Below are 16,875 nucleotides of genomic sequence, written 5' to 3' on the forward strand. Positions count from 1 at the left end.
TAGAACACTAAGCATATTCTATTTTTTATAACTTCACTATATAATCTATGAACTTCCTATGTAAACTATATATTATACACCCTTGAGGTATTTCTGTTCCTTGAAACTGAAAGCAAGTATATTATATGTATCTATACAGGTTTTATCTATTAATCACGTAAATCACAACCATCCACTGTGTTTGAAATACCAACAGACTGACATGAGATGTCGGAAACCATAGTTTAAGCTGAGGTAGATTTGCACAAGACCGTCCGTGTTGCTGTTCATTGCCCTAAGGGACCGTTCATAGATTATGGCTGGGGAGAGAGAGAGAGAGAGAGAGAGGGGTGTGTGTGTGTGTGATGATGTCCCCACGCATCCCAAGGCGGGATAGGTCTGCCGAAATGCCAGCAGGCGAAGGCGACCTCCAAAGCATATAACTGAAGAAGTAGGGGTGATGATGATTTTTATGGAGAAGCATGTACAATGTGAATGGCCCCCATAAAATTCATGTACTAAGTAATCGAACATCCCCCTGCATGTCATGTATAAAATCAATTATCCCCCCAGTACATGTGTACTAGATTGATGACCCCTGTTCTCCCCCAACAAAATGTGTGACCCTCCTTAAAATCATCATCCCCTTACCACCCACAAATGATGAACGGTCCCTAATGCCTTGTCTCCATGATTATAGAAAATCTTTTCTACATTTAATGTGTTATTTTACCACCGTGTGATAGTGATGTTTACCATCAAATGAAATGCTTTCTTCAGAAACACTTCTGTAGTCTGTAGCAGTTAGCTGAACTGACCAGTACAAGAAACCATACCAACTGTGGAAGAAGTGTTAATTTACTGGACAGAGTTCTCTGCCTTGTACTACGTAGTTACAACAGAAACTAGGGAATAATTCAGCAAAATAATCCAAGGCTCCACTGTAACAACTTGCCTTGCCCAGCATGATCACCCGATTTATCACCAAAAAACACTCCTGGAATAACCTTGATCATTCAACTAGAGCACCATCCCTTCACCTTGCTAACAAGGATGAGTCAGCAGAAGCCTTCCAGGATGATTCCCATTCTTTGTGATAGACCAGTCACATCACATGTGGAGTAGGGAAAGCTCATGGTGGGCATACTGGACCTGTGTGACATTCTAAAGGATTAAAGGGAATTTCTAGTGCAGATTTCAGTCTTGACGTTCATCTGATGTCACTGAACAACAGCAATTGTAGGAGACAGTATCTATTTCTTCATAATACCTACCTTGGATTTCAGCAGATGTACTACCTATTCCCCTCGCCTAAGCTCCACTGTTCAGTTAGTCCTTGCATTGAATTTCATTTTACATTCAAACCTTGCACAATATTCATGCAATAAAATGCCCCAAGACCTGTAACAGTTCACGAGTCAACATAAGTATTGATGATATTCAATTGTAGGAGACAATATCTATTTCTTCATCATAACCTTGCATTTCAGCAGATGTACTGCAACCTATTCCCCTCGCCTAAGCTCCACTGTTCAGTTAGTCCTTGCATTGAATTTCATTTTACATTCAAACCTTGCACAATATTCATGCAATAAAATCCCCCAAGACCTGTAACAGTTCACGAGTGACAACATACGTATTCATGATATGAGCAGCAATTGTAGGAGACAATATCTATTTCTTCATAATACCTACCTTGGATTTCAGCAGATGTACTACCTATTCCCCTCGCCTAAGCTCCACTGTTCAGTTAGTCCTTGCATTAGAAATGCACCACACTAAAATGCACCGACAATGCTCAGATATCACGGGTACATTTCAGTGTGACAGGGATATTTCGTATTATGGGTAGTGTCTTTCTAATGTTGTTCAGTATGTAATAAGGTTTCTGATTTGATTAAATAGTGTCATGGGACTGTAGTTCACCTGATGTCAACAGTTAATATTTTCAGTAATCAGTAGCTGCTTTCACCATTTATATCCATATACCTTCTTCAAGGATATGAGGATTATCTGATCAATATTAACTAGATTTCATCTTTTTTTCCTAATGTTTTGAAACATTGGTCAGTTTTATAGATAAACTATGTGCAATGCTGAACAATGAAAAAATACAATGCAATGCTGAACAATGTCAAAATACAATGTATATATTTGTTATATAACATAAGTTACAGCATCTCTGAAAGCATCAAAGACATTAGCATTAAATGTGCTCATCACATACTCATTTCAATATGTGCTCATCACATACTTCTTTCAATATACAAAACAAAGGTACACAAGCTGGTTGCAGATTTCTATTTGTTCAAGCTTATAGTTTCACAAAACTTTGGTCATGCTTGCTGGACATGTCTTCAATCACCTGGATTTGGTATGAAACAATGTGTTTTTTCTTTGTAAGACAGGGTACATCTAATATATATCTATGCTCTGTAGACAAGATAGCTTGAATTGCCCAAGATCACTGCAACACAGGCACCTGAAACTCCGACAATGCCAGGTCAAAGCAAGGCTTACAAGTTGGTGAAATCTGAAACTTACAACCAAGACATTTAATGAACCTTTTGCTCATTTGGACAGCCATTAATCAACACTTGGTTGACCAAGTTGAGAGATAAAAATACATGACATTAATTGGACAGATTCAGGGTTGCATTTTGTTTGATTTATAGGACTTAAATATAGTTGAAACATATTATTGCTTACGGTGCAGTACCATGGTCCACCCACTGAAAGTATGTTCCACTCTACTGATCGTATAGAGCATGTGGGTCTTGGCCATCAGGATAAATAATATTACTGTCAACACCAACGCAATAGTGACAAGTTACTTTCGATAAAACATTCTGATGCTGAAATAACTGGGGTGTTGGACTCATAATCCAAGAGAGATCTGGCCAAAGATTGTGATTTGTCTGTCCTACAAGGATCAATCAGATTCAAGTAAAAAGAGGTCTGGCCAAAGAGTTAGATCTGTCCATAAGGATCAATCAGATTCCACTAAAAAGAGTTCTGGCCAAAGATTTTGATTTGTCCTACAAGGATCAATCAGATTCCAGTAAAAGAGTTCTGGCGAAGATTTTGATTTGTCCTACAAGGATCAATCAGTTTCCAGTAAAAGAGTTCTGGCCAAAGATTTTGATTTGTCCTATAAGGATCAATCAGTTTCCAGTCCTTGACCTCACTGATTGTGTGTTGTCACAGTCTGGTCCACACTCAAGGACTTTCAGGCAGCTGTGAACATGTGTAATATTGCCTACACTGGCTTAAACAACAGTCTTTCACCAAATAATGATAACACCTATTATGACAAGATCATTGTATACTTGTCCTAAACATTCACCAGCCACAAAACATACACTTAACATACAGGTGCAGGTACAACTTTGGTGGTTAGATTGACTCTAACATTCTTACAAATACCATATTCAAAACATTGAAAGTGGCACATAAATATGGTCAACTTAGTCCTCTCTATCATTCCAAAGACTGATACAAACTGATACAGTGGGGGCTGATACTGTAGAGGTCCAAACCTGGTTACTGCTGGGGGAACATGTCCCACAAATTACCTACTTAATCAGGTCACATTCATAGCCATTGCACACGTTTCATGGCAAGAACACTCATCATAGCTAGTCATACACGTTTTATTACTTTCGTGACCAAAACTAAATTTGGGCAAAAAAAACAATGCCTGTCTGATTCGTGAGGATTTACCACCATTACAGAGCATTTTCTGTCTGCTCATGTGTTACATTACTGTGTCCAAACTGCAGGTTAGTCATAAAAACTTCATTAAAAACAAGAATTATTTCAGTTATTCAAAATGTTCAGATCAGTGCTCATTTCTGACACTCAACAATGTATGCAAAGCTGTTTTTGTGGCAATAACAGTTAAAACAACAGTAAAACATATCTATATCGTTGTTATCTGTATCAAGATCCAGCTTATAGTAACACAACCGTTGACTGTCACTCACCACTGGGCCCATAGCTTTAGGCCAGGACTTCTAACAGCTTTGCGTTAAATCGGATTACAGAGCATGGGATTTCAGCACTTTCACCAGAATATTTAAAAAAAATTGGCAAATGTTATGACTTTATTCTCTTGGTAAACAACTAAATGTATCTTGAAAAATATATATTAAAATAAATGACACTGTTTTCAGTGAAAAAACTTTCAATTAATATAACAAACAACAAGTACATCATTTCAATGTATAATGAAACAAATATATATCTAAAACTTGTTAAAAGAGAATGTATCCCTCCATAACAACTTTTTCATACTTTGTAACAATATGACAAAATACAATAAGTAATTTAAATATTACCATAGTCGTACAAACACACATCAATGATAAAGGTAAATCCTCTATCCTAGGATTACAGCTAAAACAAGATAATCTCATGGTCTGGTAACATCATGATCCAGGCACTATATCATTAACCAGCTTCACAACATACAGTCTGAATAACAATCAGCCACACAACATACAACTGAAGAACAATCAGCCACACAACATACAGTCTGAACAGCAATCAGCTACAAAATATACAGTCTGAACAGCAATCAGCTACAAAACATACAGTCTGAACAACAATCAGCTACAAAACATACAGTCTGAACAACAATCAGCTACAAAACATACAGACTGAACAACAATCAGCTACAAAACATACAGACTGAACAGCAATCAGCTACAAAACATACAGACTGAACAGCAATCAGCTACAAAACATACAGACTGAACAGCAATCAGCTACAAAACATACAGACTGAATAACAACAAAAACAACATAAAGAAATCTCAAACTACAAGAGATTGGATCCTCAAATAACCCCTAGAGCATATAACATAATCCCTGTGTTGTGAACTAAAATATATTTTTCCAGTAAGATTTTGCCGTATACTGACAACATATCTTGTCTATGTCAAGGACAAACACTTGTCATGTAAACTGACCTCATATCTTGTCCATGTCAAAGACAAACACTTGTCATGTAAACTGACCTCATATTTTGTCCATGTCAAGGACAAACACTTGTCATGTAAACTGACCTCATATCTTGTCCATGTCAAGGACAAACACTTGTCATGAAAACTGACCTCATATCTTGTCCATGTCAAGGACAAACACTTGTCATGTAAACTGACCTCAAATTTTGTTGATGTTATACATGCTTTCCTCTGCATGTATTTCTTGCAATTAATTATCCTTCAAATGTTAAAACTTAAAAAAATGTAGAAAAATGGATCAACTCCAGTGTCTTCGAATACTGACATACTGACCCATGGCCAGTTCACAAAGTAAGTTGATCCTTCTCTGTGAACCTTTATTTAACTTGTCGACAAGTCAATGAGTGTATCTGCTTCTGGAATATACAAACCCAGCACATTTTTTCAACAATAGCAAAGCCATTACAAACTGAAGTCTAAACAATCTGTAGACATAACATATGAATAGCAAAACAATTCCTGGTGAAATGGTGTCAGTCTTTAGGTCCAGATCTAGAATGCCACGGCAAGTTCTCAATTTCCTCTCAAGTTTACAGCTGCTGTAGACAAACCCTCACTCCCAAGGACATCCCTGGTGGACAGTATGATTCCTTACTCCTCATCTTGTTTACAGCCTGACTTCCAGCATGCTATGTTGTAGTGTCCCTGTGTTTCTGCCTTTGTTTCTCGAGGCGTCTGACCAGAGGCCAGCACAGCAGGAGAACCCCACTGATGAGGCAGCAGGAGCCACAGATGTAGATAACGATGTCATACTTACCAGTCATGTCCTTTATCAAACCTGCAAATGTCAAACCACATAGTCTTAGTTATTGTTGTTCATATTTTAAATAATGTCAATATTTTGTTTCAAATATAACACAATCACAGGTGATTTTAACCCAACAAAATTTGTCCTGTAGTAACCTACTTGAAAACATTTGTTCTGCAAGGACATATCAAGCTAGGACTACCCTACAGGGACATATCAAGCTAGGACTACCCTACAGGGACATATCAAGCTAGGACTACCCTACAGGGAAATATCAAATTAGGACTACCCTACAGGGAAAGATCAAGCTAGGGCTACCCTATAGGGAAAGATCAAGCTAGGACTACCCTACAGGGACATATCAAGCTAGGACTACCCTACAGGGACATATCAAGCTAGGACTACCCTACAGGGAAATATCAAGCTAGGACTACCCTACAGGGAAATATCAAGCTAGGACTACCCTACAGGGAAATATCAAGCTAGGACTACCCTACAGGGAAATATCAAGCTAGGACTACCCTACAGGGAAATATCAAGCTAGGACTACCCTACAGGGAAATATCAAGCTAGGGACTACCCTACAGGGACATATCAAGCTAGGACTACCCTACAGGGAAATATCAAGCTAGGACTACCCTACAGGGAAATATCAAGCTAGGACTACCCTACAGGGACATATCAAGCTAGGACTACCCTACAGGGAAATATCAAGCTAGGACTACCCTACAGGGAAATATCAAGCTAGGGCTACCCTACAGGGAAATATCAAGCTAGGACTACCCTACAGGGAAATATCAAGCTAGGACTACCCTACAGGGAAATATCAAGCTAGGACTACCCTACAGGGACATATCAAGCTAGGACTACCCTACAGGGACATATCAAGCTAGGACTACCCTACAGGGAAATATCAAGCTAGGACTACCCTACAGGGAAATATCAAATTAGGACTACCCTACAGGGAAATATCAAGCTAGGGCTACCCTACAGGGACATATCAAGCTAGGACAACCCTACAGGAAATATCAAGCCAGGACTACCCTACAGGGAAATATCAAGACTAGGACTACCCTACAGGAAATATCAAGCTAGGACTACCCTACAGGAAATATCAAGCTAGGACTACCCTACAGGACATACAATATCAAGCTAGGACTACCCTACAGGAAATATCAAGCTAGGACTACCCTACAGGGAAATATCAAGCTAGGACTACCCTACAGGGAAATATCAAGCTAGGACTACCCTACAGGGGAAATATCAATATCAACCCTACAGGGAAATATCAAGCTAGGACTACCCTACAGGGACATATCAAGCTAGGACTACCCCTACAGGGACATATCAAGCTAGGACTACCCTACAGGGAAATATATCACAGGGAAATATCAAGCTAGGACTACCCTACAGGGAAATATACAGGAAATATAAAGCTAGGACTACCCTACAGGGAAATATCAAGCTAGGACTACCCTACAGGGAAATATCAAGCTAGGACTACCCTACAGGGAAATATCAAAGCCAGGACTACCCTACAGGGAAATATCAAGCTAGGACTACCCCTACAGGGAAATATCAAGCTAGGACTACCCTACAGGGACATATCAAGCTAGGACTACCCTACAGGGAAATATCAAGCTAGGACTACCCTACAGGGAAATATCAAGCTAGGACTACCCTACAGGGAAATATCAAGCCAGGACTACCCTACAGGAAATATCAAGCTACCCTACAGGGAAATATCAAGCTAGGACTACCCTACAGGAAATATCAGGCTAGGACTACCCTACAGGGACATATCAAGTTAGGACTACCCTACAGGGACATATCAAGTTAGGACTACCCTACAGGGAAATATCAAGCTAGGACTACCCTACAGGGAAATATCAAATTAGGACTACCCTACAGGAAATATCAAGCTAGGACTACCCTACAGGGAAATATCAAGCTAGGGCTACAGGGACATATCAAGCTACAGGACATATCAAGCTAGGACTACCCTACAGGGAAATATCAAGCTAGGACTACCCTACAGGGAAATATCAAGCTAGGACTACCCTACAGGGAAATATCAAGCTAGGACTACCCTACAGGGGACATATCAGCAAGCTAGGACTACCCTACAGGGAATATCAAGCTAGGACTACCCTACAGGACATATCAAGCTGACCCCTACAGGGGACATATCAAGCCAGGATCACCCTACAGGGGACATATCAAGCTATGGGTGCCCTACAGGGACATATCAAGCTATGACTGCCCTACAGGGGACATATCAAGCTGGGACTACCCCTACAGGGAAATATCAAGCTAGGACTACCCTGGGTGGGACATATCAAGCTAGGACTACCCTACAGGGACATATCAAGCTAGGACTACCCTACAGGGACATATCAAGCTATGGGTACCCTACAGGACTACCTATAGGGACATATCAAGCTATGGACTACCCTACAGGGACATATCAAGCCAGGACTACCCTACAGGGACATATCAAGCTAGGACTACCCTACAGGGACATATCAAGCTAGGACTACCCTACAGGGACATATCAAGCCAGGACTACCCTACAGGGACATATCAAGCTAGGACTACCCTACAGGGACATATCAAGCTAGGACTACCCTACAGGGACATATCAAGCTACTACTACCCTACAGGGACATATCAAGCTATGGGTGCCCTAAAGGGGACATATCAAGCTATGGGTGCCCTAAAGGGGACATATCAAGCAATGGCTGTCCTGACCTACCTAGCAATGGCTGTCCTGACCTACCTAGCAATGGCTGTCCTGACCTACCTAGCAATGGCTGTCCTGTGGCAGCTCCAATGCCCTGCACCAGCAAGACGACACCCAGAACACGTGACATCTCCTTCAAGCCCACAAGGTCTATCAGGACCACAGCTATCATGCCCACATATCCTCCACCGAAAAATCCATACAAAGCAGAATGAACTGCAATCCAGGCAAATGTGTCAGCAAAGATAAACATCCCGTGTTTACTCCCAGAAGTATCAGACAAATACCTTTCATCTTGTATCTCTGGACTATATTCAAATCTCCCAGAAAGCCAAAGAGGACACGTCCAGCCAAGTCACACAGACCACAAATAGACACCAACATCGCCTTGTTGTACTTTGTTATGCCTTTGGTTAAAGCATAGGATGGTAGAAACAACACAAAATTAAAATGTCCCAAAAATGCGAAGAAACTCACAATTACATAAAGGACACAAACATAGTTTTTGAGAACAGAAAAATCAAACATTTTTCTAAGTACTGAAGCAACATTTTTGGAAACTTTTGTTTGTTCTTTGTAGATACGGCTGGCATTATGCTCTGTCGTCATGTCTTCCAGACTTGTGACAGAGCCGAGGTATATACTCCCAGTACTCGCCATCACTGCATGCACGTCACTGTACTCCTCTTCACTCAGGTTTTCTACACCAGCCTCTCCATTGCTTGTGACCATTTTAGTCTTTTCGTGAACATCACAATTCTGTAATTTCCCAATTTCAATTGTATCAACAAATTTGTCTTCATCACTCTGTGAATCATTCTGGTAGAAAGAAACTGGGCGGAAGAGAGATGAAAACAGCGTCACATGAAAGTAGAGTCCGCTGATCAACAGCACAGTGCCACCTAGTGAGTAGGTTTCCAGGAAGAACTGTATGACTGGGGGAAGTACAAACTGGCCAATGCTTGACCCAGAAAGTGCCAGGCCATTGGCCAATGATCGCCGTTTCTTGAAGTACTGCCCCAGTAGAATCAAGCCATTCCCGTAGATGGCAGCATTTCCCAGTCCTGCAAGAAGCACAGAGCCTGACGAGTACAACAAACAGCTGGTACTGGCATTACCCAGCAGAACTACATTACATACTGATATATGGGGCGGTGGGGTAGCCTAGTGGTTAAGGTGTTCGCCCGTCACGCTGAAGACCTAGGTTCGATTCCCCACATGGGCACATTGTGTGAAGCCAATTTCTGGTGTTCCCCGGCATGATATTGCTGGAATATTGCTAAAAGCAGCGTAAAACCCAACTAACTCATTCACTCACTACATACAGATATTACACATTAGAATCTTCTACATCCTCTGATACAGGCCTGCAATGTAGTGCAGACATGAACTCAAGTACATTCAACTGAATTGATAAATATGAAAAACTATAACACATATAATCAGACATTGTAAACAGTCCTGTTATTTACCATGGCAGTGTTTTGTGAAAGGAACCCCAGTATTACTCCCATTGTCATGACTATCCCTTGTATTGAGGATGGGGCACCTGCAGACTCACCAAAGCCGACACCAAACAACACAATGACAAACACCATGTTCACCAGCAGACTGCTCAACGCCATCATAACAAGGGCCACAACTCCGCTGACCATGATGACTCGACGGGCTGTGAACTGCTCCCCAAGCAGGAGGCTGATAGGTGCTGTAAGAAACCAAGGGGTTAGTGGTGTACACTACCAAACTTTATTATACATAATTGTGAAGAAGGAATCAGTGAGACACTTTTGTTCACAACTGGTTGATCACAAGGATTTTAACCTCCCAAGAATATGTACTGGCCCAGTCACTCAAGACTGGACTGGGCTTGTTTTCCCAAGTTTTCCATGTACTGTACCAGGTAATATTTCCAGAAATCTTCCAAGGAGCACAAGGTCACCCTTTTTCAAAAACAGGTGATTGTGCTGCATCATCTTATATTAATCAAGGAGGTCATATAGCATATTCCTGATAGATCATTATAAGTTACAACCTTTTGGACAATGGTAAATAAACACAATATTTGTGTCTTTATCCCCTATTAATTAAAACTTACATTAAACAAGTGTTTGCCACTAACATGGCAATGTCCCCCGCCACTAAAGAAGGATGAAGTATAACATATCTACTAGTTTCTATCTTTTGGTCACATAGAAAATAACCTTTTGTGTCCTGTAGTTTTTAGTCATGGTCACTTCTCAGAATCTTCTTCTAACTCTGAAGATATTTCAAGAATATAGTAGATTGAATGTATAGATGCAGATGCACATATCCACTGTCAGTATCAGTGTGTACTAGGATGGGATGGGTTAAAGTTTCGACCCGCGGGTACCCCACCCCTATCACCCTACCCTACCCTGGTGCCTGTTATGTTAATGCCTGACATCGAATTCGTAAGAAATGGCAATATATTCTTCAGCTTGGAGGCTAAATTTGTGTGCAATGTTTTCTGAGATATCGCTTTTACATAAGTTTGAAAAGTGGTCAAAGTGTCATGGTGACCTTGAAGATAACGGACGCTGTTGAATAGATAGTCCCCCATTCCGCGCTGCAGCGGGGAACAAAAATCAAAAAAGGAAATTTGGAAATGTGATCTTGTTCACTACCCAAGCTACTCTTATAAGTGTTTGTATTACCAGCCAAAGCATAGATGATGCCTGTGACACTTATTACCATGGTAGCAACAGCCATGGGAACTTGAAAGTGGATGTGGAACTCCTCCAGGAGAATCCCGATGGACTTGGCCGTGCCCACCATGAAGAACAGGTTCATGAAGTGACCTGCAACACAACACACACATATAATCTGGGACTGAAACCCTCGCCATAGACTTCAGGCATGACTATGGGATGTAACGTTTCACAGTAAACTGTGGTACCTTACAAACCTGGGCCCGATTCCACAAAGCAATTGTAGCACTACGACAGTAAATCTGTGTTAAAGTATGGGAGTTACGATCCCCTTAGAGCTATGACTGTTTCGTGGAACGGGGGCCTGGACTGCCATGTACCTGAATCTGACTCAGAGAACAAGTTTGCTATTTGTGTATTATAAGTCTAACTTAGTAGTAGAGTGAACAAACTCATTACAGGTCAAAGTGTCATGGTGACAAAACATGTTCCTAGTACTTCAGACTGCTGCAAATGACATTGGTCATCAACTGCCCATGGGATGGTTTCCATAGAAACAAAGAGATGAAGCTGAACTAATCAGGCTGTTCAGGAGCATTTTAGTTATATACTGCTCAAAAACAGAAGAACTCCAGACTTGTTCATATGATGAATCTGCCTTGACTGGTAGTATTGCAACACAAAGCCTTCAAATTGTGAGAGTACCTTAACTTGTTGGAGTAAGTAGTACATAAGGCAGCACACACACATAAAACATACCTATCACTATAGCCCAGGCCCAGCCTCTGTCCACGGGCAGTTTGCTGGGGGAACCCGCCATGGCTTATGGCTTGACAGTGTTGCTTGCCGGTGAAAGAGAAAATGTGCCTGGAAAAACAAGAACAAATTTCAACAAAGTTAACCTGGAAAAAATAGTAAGTGTCAAGTGTCACTCAAATATTAAACTTATGGCAAAGGAATAATAAACTATGAATTTGCAGGTATTACTGAGCAATTTATATTGTGCTAAGTCAGCCAAACGTCTAAATTGTAATTTTAAAGTCTTTAACATGATTAACACCCAGAGAACTGAAGTTTATTATCATTTGCCATTATCATTGTGTATCATTCACAGTATTATCAGTGTTCTCATCCACATTATTATTCCCTCGGCATGTAATGCGGGGGGATATAGTCGATGCGCCTCGTCCGTCCGTAATCATTTTGTTTCCAGAGCATAACTAAAAAATATTCAATATTTGTCATCAAAAATTGGTATACATATCAAACAGAACCTAAAGTGGTGCCTTTTGCTATTTACAGATTTTTGCCATTTTTATTTTTCTCGGTTTCCAAGCAAACGTTTTGGACTTTGTCTCAAAGTGAGGGGTGGGCTTCGTTTCTGGAGCACAACTCAAAAACCTTTCAAATATCTTTCAACAAAACTTGGCAGATATATGAGGCAGATCTCAAAGTTGTGCCCTTTGCTATTTGCAGATTTTCAGCCATTTCATTTTTTCCTGTTTCCATGGAAATGATTCTGACTTAGTCTCAAAAGGGAATGGTGGGTTTCATTTCGAGAGCACAACTTGAAAACCTTTCAATATCTTTCAACAAAACACGGCAGATATATGAGACAGATCTCAGAGTTGTACCTTTTGCATTTTGCAGATTTTTAACAGTTCTATTTTTCCTGGTTTCCATGGAAACGATTCTGAGTTAGTCTCAAAAGGAAGGGGTGGGTTTTCGTTTCCGGATCACGACTCGAAAACCGCTCAATATTTTTCAACGAAACATGAACAATTACATGTATTGTTAGTAATTGTTAGTAAACTTTCCTCTGGTTGATGGCCTCAGGTTAGAATATCATTTAATAGCTCAAGGTGGTTACCTTGAGGTTTGACTTAGGCACATTTAAAGTCTAATGACAGTTAACCGGAAGTGACGTCATAGAACCGGAAGTGACGTCATCTAGGTTAGTTAGTATTGCATCATAGAGATTGTCTCTAGGGTCTGGAAGTGCGTTCATTAGACCGGAAGTGATGTCATCAAACAGGAAATGACGTCATAATTACCGGAAGTGACGTCATAAGTTTAAAGGTCACATGCAACGTAAAACACAACTTTGCAGATTCTGATACCTTTCGGTATGGACTTACCGAAACAAATCATCAAAAATGCAAATTCAACTTATAAAGTTGAAAAATAACGCGATGAAAAAAAATTCGCGAAATCGGAGTTCAAACGATTCAATAATTTTCCCCCGAAACTGGTTTCAACAGCTGGGCTGCGCTCATAGCGGTGACCGGACAAAATCCACCCAAAAATTGCCACCCCGGACAAAATCCACCTCTTCTTAACAAAAAAATGGACAAAATCCACCCTTCTCAAATTGCTATTGTTAAAAGTTTTAGTGTGTCCTGATCTTTGATCAAGTTGTTTTTCTCAAGCATTGCAAGCATTGTTTTGATAGCATTTACGTTTTCCTAATTGGCTGTTGTTCCTAGATGTTGTTTCAAACATTAAAGGTTTCTCCATTTGTCACATTTTGATCACTACTTAATCCTCTTTCATGTATCATTAAGTAGTCTCACACTTTGATCATTACGTAATCACCTTAAAGAATTAAGATGTTTTTGCAAGCCTGATTGGAGCCCTTTATACTCATTAAATTGACATACTTTTTAATGACTGATATGAATAAAATTCATTTCTGTGACTAAACATGTCATTAGGTGTTTTTTTCTTAGGGTGGAATTTATTAGGGGTGGATTTTGTCCGGGGTGGATTTTGTCCTAGGTTGCAATTTTAGGGTGGACTTTGTCCGGGTGGATTTTGTCCTGGATTCGCTCATAGCACGTGCACAGTGAAATAGGTTCGCGCCACTTGGAAGCGGGCTGTCCGGTGAATACTCAGTGAAGGCTTTGGTGTGAGCTATTTTCCTAATGTTCTGTTGATATCTCACAGGCGCGAGCTTTTTATATGTTATGACAGTAAATTAACTGTTCATATAATTTCATTTATCTATTTCACCACACGTTCTTCTTACCGAGTCACTTTCTAAGTTTGATACTTAAAAGCAATGCCATTATTTAGCGTTGACAGAATTTCTAACTGTGATATAGATATGTCGTTGTCACAGACAAAACTCAATGTCTTGTTTTATTGACACCTGTGTGTCTGCCTGCCTGCCTGCTAATGACAATATTCAATACACAACTGCGATCACTGACCACATGCAATTTGAACATAACACCTATCAGGCTATACACCATAAACAAAATGCATTGATTTATGGCCCAGGTTCGGTCTCTGTCACATTATGTAATTACACAGAGAGGCAGGTGTGATACTTGAACACATGACATGTTATGATGTCTGTTGATTGCAAAATGTTATACACAAAAAGTGAGCATGTATTTACAAAACCCAACATCTCTATATATACACACACAATGAGCCGTGAGGGCATCTGCAAATGAACCAGCCGTTACACTTGAGTGCACACCCACCCGCTCTGACTGGGTTCGGTATCCCGGCTGGTTCGTTTCGAGGGAAGTAAACCCAAGTACACAATATTGCACTTTTGATTTGCGATTGTACGCTTATAATTTTGTTTATATGTCTTTTCCTAACCAGCAATGTATAAGTGATAATTGTGTTTTAATTATGTTTGATTTTTTGGTTGCATGTGACCTAAGGAATATCAGGTTTAATGACACAATTCGGGACTCGGATAGAATCATGATATATTCATAGGAATCTAGCGTAATCCGGATTTATGGCGTCAGGAATTATATAATACTATTACAGATTAGGATTATCATGATATCTATCATATCAACCATACCTGTAGGAAGTTAGAAGACTCTCCATCTCTGGGAATGTATTCCCTCCACTGCTACTGACCAATCTGGAGATAAATTATTTATCTCTGACTAAGTCATAGTTATTCTTAGGAGGTTGAGTCATCAACTCTCAGTTAGTGGTATAGAGGGTAGTATCTTCCAAGGGTAACCCTCCTTCCTTACTTGGGATTCAGGCTACCATAATCCAGAGGGAATGTTTACGTCATAATTAGGAACAAGTACATGTATTGTTAGTAAATGTTAGTAAACTTACCTCTGGATTATGGGGAGTAGTTCCCACCCTGTGTCCTCCCCGTGAATTTATCCTTAGAAGATGTCATAGATGTGTTGTTTTTAGAAAAATTATGAACGTCAGGATCAAGGGAGATAACTCAGGGGTAGACTAGGTATACCACTAGGAATAGCTATGACTTAGTGTTAAAATTTCTTTTGATTTTCTGTATATATTCTGTGTATCCACAGGAATAAGGCTAGCATAATCCAGAGGGAATGTTTACGATATAATTTTGGTAGATATAACAAACAGACCCTAAAGTGGTGCCTTTTGCTTGCTATTTACAGATATATGTCATTTATATTTTTCTTGATTTCAATGGAAACGTGTTGGACTTTGTCTAAATATAATTAAGTTGTACATAAGTAACTGATGATTTGTTGTTTCAGATACGTGGGGGCCGGGAGGATTTGTCATCTTCTGATGACTCTTGTTATCAGTATTATCAGCCACATTATCATCAGTGTTATCATCAACATTATCATCAGTGTTATCAGCCACATTATCATCAGTGTTATCATCCACATTATCATCAGTGTTATCAGCCACATTATCATCAGTGTTATCAGCCACATCATCATCAGTCTTATCATCCACATTATCATCAGTCTTATCATCGACATTAGTATCAGTGCTATCATCCACATTATCATCAGTGTTATCAGCCACATTATCATTAGTGTTATCAGCCAAATTATCATGAGTGTTATCAGCCACATTATCATTAGTGTTACCATCAGTGTTATCATCCACATTATCATCAGTGTTATCATCCACATTATTATTATCAGTGTTATCATCCACATTATTATCAGTGTAATCATCCACATTATCAGTGTTATCATCCACATTATTATCAGTGTTATCATCCACATTATCATCAGTGTTATCACCCACATTATCATCAGTGTTATCATCCACATTATTATCAGTGTTATCATCCACATTATCATCAGCGTTATCACCCACATTATCATCAGTGTTATCATCCACATTATCATCAGTGTTATCATCCACATTATCATCAGTGTTATCATCCACATTATTATCAGTGTTATCATACACATTAACATCAGTGTTATCACCAGTGTTATCATCCACATTATCATGAGTGTTATCAGCCACATTTTCATGAGTGTTATCAGCCACATTATTATCAGTGTGTTCATCCACTTTATTATCAGTCTTATCATCCACATTATCATCAGTGTTATCATCCACATTATTATCAGTGTTATCATCCACATTAACATCAGTGTTATCATCCACATTATCATCAGTGTTATTATCCACATTATCATCAGTGCTATCAGCCACATTATCATCAGTGTTATCATCCACATTATTATCAGTGTTATACACATTATCACCAGTGTTATCATCCACAATATCATCAGTGTTATCATCCACATTATCATCAGTGTTATCATCCACATTATCATAAGTGTTATCATCCACATTATCATCAGTGTTATCATCCACATTATCATTAGTGTTATCAGCCACGTTTTCATGAGTGTTATCAGCCACATTATCATTAGTGTTATCATCAGTGTTATCATCACATTGTGATCAGTGTGTTCATCC

General features: G+C 39.6%; 1 pseudogene; it reads right to left on the reverse strand.

Moving 5' to 3' along the window:
- Nucleotides 1–1,537: 1,537 nt before the first annotated feature.
- The window catches only part of LOC124278903, a 33,784-nt pseudogene continuing 18,446 nt past the window's right edge, over nucleotides 1,538–16,875 (reverse strand).

Source organism: Haliotis rubra, unplaced genomic scaffold (genome assembly GCF_003918875.1).
Source record: "Haliotis rubra isolate DU_JTF1 unplaced genomic scaffold, ASM391887v1 Scf243, whole genome shotgun sequence".
NCBI classification, from domain to species: Eukaryota; Metazoa; Mollusca; class Gastropoda; order Lepetellida; family Haliotidae; genus Haliotis; species Haliotis rubra.